The following is a 4,095-nucleotide window of genomic DNA, read 5'->3' as shown; positions in this document are numbered from 1 at the left end:
TAGTGATTTTGTTTCCTTCGAATAAATAGAATAAATTGCCAGAAATGGAATTGCTGGATCATATCTTGGTTCTATTTTTAATTTTTTGAGGAAACTTCATACTGTTTTCAAAAAACAATGCTTTCTCATCCTATTTTTTTAGATAAATCCACATTGATATTTGTGGATATAATGTATTCATCTTACCTGCTCCATAAAAATTCCATCACCAGGATGTATCTCAATATCTTTAGCAAATCCTTAATTGATAGAAATTTCGATTGTTTTAAAATATGTACTTACCCCTTTTGTCCGACATCTTAGTGAGGTGCAATGGTAGCAGCTGCTCTCCCAGCTTCACTATGCCACCCAAGGACGACAGGTAGAAGAAAGATGCCGGAAAGTCGGCCAAGAAAGACAAAGACCCAGTGAAAAAATCTGGGGGCAAGGCCGAAAAGAAGAAGTGGTCCAAAGGCAAAGTTCAGGACAAGCTCAATAACCTAGTCTTGTTTGACAAAGCAACATATGACAAACTCTGTAAAGAAATTCCCAACTGTAAGCTTATAACTCCAGCTGTCGTCTCTGAGAGGCTGAAGATTCATGGTTCCCTGGCTAGGGCAGCCCTTCAGGAGCTCCTTAGTAAAGGACTTATTAAACCGGCTTCAAAGCACAGAGCTCAAGTAATTTACACCAGAAACACCAAGGGTGGAGATGCCCCAACTTCTGGTGAAGATGCATGAATAGGTCCCACCAACTGTACATTTTGAAAAATAAAACTTTATTAAATCAAAAAAATAAATAAAATAAAATAAAATATGTACTTATTTGTAATAGCATAACCACAATTTTCTAATATTTACCATACTTCATATGTAATACACTTTAATGGGGTATGTGTATATGTGTGTGTCTATGCATACACATGCATGCATGTATTTTAAAATTTTTTTAGATATATTTATTTTATTTATCATTTTTTATTTATTCGTTACTGAATTTGGTTTTATAATGTCTTATTTAAATGTTTACATCTATGATCTTTGGTGACTCTTTTCTTTGTCTATACGCTCCGTGTTTCATTTAGAAACAAGGCTATCCTAGATTTATAAAAGTTGTTGAGACATTTTCCTGCTCTTTTAGTATTCTGGAACAGTTTGTACATGATAGGAGGTTACCTAATTCATGAAGGTTTTGTAAAATTGCCAATAAAGTCAACTGTCCCTGATACATTTTTGTGGGTAGCCCTGAGAATTAATTCAGGGCCTATATAGGTTTTTTATATCTTCTTGTGTCAATTTGGGGGTTTTAGTTTTTGGGTTTTGTGGGGTTTTTGGTCAATGACATAAAATTTTCTGTTAATATTGGCTTATAATTTTTAAACTCTGCTCTGTCTGTATTATGTCCCCATTTTACCCTTAATATTAATTTATAACTGTCTTTGTCTTGATTGATTTTGCCCAAGATTAGTTGATGTTTAAACATTCTTTGTAAAGCACCAGATTTTTATGGTTTTTGTTGACCTTCTGTAATGTTATTTATTGTATATTTCATTAATTTCTTATCTTTTGTTTTATTATTCTTTCCGTCAATTTATTCCACTAATTGTTTTCTCCTAATTTAAGTTCAATACTTGGCTTTTTAATTTTCCATCTTTCTTTTTTTATGATATACAAATTTGAGTCAATCAAGTTCCCTACAGGAACTTCTTAAACTGTACCTTAAAAGTTGCAATATATACATTTCCATTATAGTTTGGTTCCAAATTTCTTAAGTTTCATTTCCTTTTCTGATCAATGAGATATATAAAACATTGTTTTAATAGTTATTTCTAATGCATAGGTCTTCTATCAGGGTATTATTTATTGATTTTGAATTTTTATATTTGTCACAGAGTCAGAGAATGTGTTTTCTGTAATATCAAAAATGTTTCTATATTCAGAAAATGACAGGATTACTGATAGTCAAAAAATTAATTTTCAAAGACCTTGAAAAATACAAAGCAACTTCAGAATTTTCTAAAGGGTCAATGGAACTTAGAACAAGTCACATCAGATGACACACAGAACCCATAACAGGACAAAATCCGATGACATGAGTCATCATCAGGAGCATTAGGATGATGCCATATTATAGTCAATTTTAAAGCATTGTTCTCAGTGTTCTTTTAAACATTTCCAAGGCCAGCTGAGAAATTCTGGAAGAAAATACTTCATTGTAGTGCAGCTCCAACCAAGATAACATTTATCTTGAACTTCAAAGATTTTAGACTCTGTCCAGTGTTTAATATTCACCATTTAGCAGGGGAAGTACCATCTGGACCACATAAACAGGCAGTGGGTATGAACTGGGCAGCAGAGTCTCCAAGACCCCTTATCAGGTAGGTTCTGTGTCACAACGTGCTGCTGTGTGACCGCAGACAGACCCTCTGCTCCTGGGAGAGCAAAGCAAACACAGCAGGGCCACAGTCTAGGACTAGGTGAGGAGGAATCTGCACGATGGGTCATTTAAGGCCAAACCTGAAAAAGGACTGTCCACAAAGAAGGGTCCTATCCTCCCAGGAAATTTGGGGTCACCTTCTCCCATTTTCAGCACAAATCAGATGCCTTGTGGACAACAAGGAACATTCCTGGACTCTTCCCTAAAACAAGTACAGGAGACATGGTTGACATTATCATAAGGGAAGAAAATGAGACCTGAAAGTGGGTAAGAGGCAGAACCATTCATTCTACAGAAGGAAAGAGGAAGGCCCGTGTTTATGATGAACAGTGAGGATATTCTCACCCCAGAAGCACAGATCTCTCACTGAGTTAGTCCCTGTGAGCACAGCAATATGCCTTCCCCCTACAGCCCACCCCTGTGCCCACGGAGGCGGGGTGCTCAGCCAGCTATGTGACACTTTTTGTCTATTGCTCATTAAATAGTGGTTCAGAAAGTAGTTCACGGGATGAAGCTAAAAGTCGTAAAATTAGGTTGCACAGAGCAGGTTGTATCCACAAGGAAACATTCTCTTGGAAATAGCTACATTTTAATTTTTTAATTTAAAGTACAATTTAATATAAGGGGCTGCCTAAGAGTTGACCTATGAGAGTACGCAAGAGGAGGGAAGGAAATAGCCTTGAAATGAGCTATTGTGACATGCAGCAACATTACCTTCATTATATCATGTAATACTCAAGCAAAATGGAATGTCTGTACAAGGATCCCTGTTTTTGCAGGAGAATATCATTGCAGTTCAGAAAGATCAACGGACTTCTCCCAGGAATGGCCCAGGTGCAAACTCGCTTCCCTGCCTCCAAAAGCCACCATCCCAGGCTGATACCCAAAATTCAGAAAAGTGTGAGCCAAATCTAATACCAAGATGTAGAAAATAAGATCTCCCAAGATTCCTGGCCGTGCTAAGATTTCCCACAGCGATGTGTTGGAGAGAGAAGTTGTTTTAAGGGGAGTGCTTCACTTCCACACCGTTTCTCTCCTCCTGGCCTCTGTGTGCTCTGTGTGCCTTGCTCACAACACCCTGTTCACTCCCTCTCCAACCTCTGTCAACCCCCCCATGGACTTCCACAGCTTAGAGGCTGCCTTTCTGAGAAACCAGCACCTCCTTGGTGCTTCCACTGCACCCACATGCAGTGAGATGAATGGTGCCCGCACAGAAGATATGCCCACCTGGAACCTCCAAACGGTACCCTAATAAGGGTCTTTGCAGATGTAGCTGCGGTAAGGCTATTGGGATGAGACCATCCTGGATTGGGGTGAACACTGTGACAAGTGTCCTTATACGAGACAGAAAAGGAAGGCATGGAGAGGGGAAGGCCATGTGACAACAGAGGCAGAGATTGGAGCGATGCATCTACAAGCCATGGAATGGGAATGCTGAGCCCTTACCAGAAGCTGGGCTGATTCTCCCTCATGGCCCTCACAAGGAACCCCTCTGCCAACACCTTGATCTTGGACTGCTGGCTCCCAGAACTGTGTGAGAATAAATGTCCTTGTTTCCAGCCACCCAGTGTGTAGTCGTTTGTCACGGCAGCCCCAGGATCCCAGGCATCATGATCTGCACAGTGTACCTCTTGCTGTCTGGTAACACGCAGCTCCCTCACATCAGCACTCGGACCTTCT

The 4,095-nt window shown here is 39.5% G+C and overlaps 1 pseudogene; it reads left to right on the top strand.

Annotated features, from left to right (window-relative positions):
- Positions 1–341: 341 nt before the first annotated feature.
- On the top strand, positions 342–774 carry LOC118893105 (annotated as a pseudogene).
- The last annotated feature ends 3,321 nt before the right edge of the window (positions 775–4,095 follow it).

The sequence above is a fragment of the Balaenoptera musculus genome, chromosome 3 (genome assembly GCF_009873245.2).
Source record: "Balaenoptera musculus isolate JJ_BM4_2016_0621 chromosome 3, mBalMus1.pri.v3, whole genome shotgun sequence".
Classification (NCBI taxonomy): domain Eukaryota; kingdom Metazoa; phylum Chordata; class Mammalia; order Artiodactyla; family Balaenopteridae; genus Balaenoptera; species Balaenoptera musculus.
This window is presented reverse-complemented; position numbering and strand designations above follow the sequence as displayed.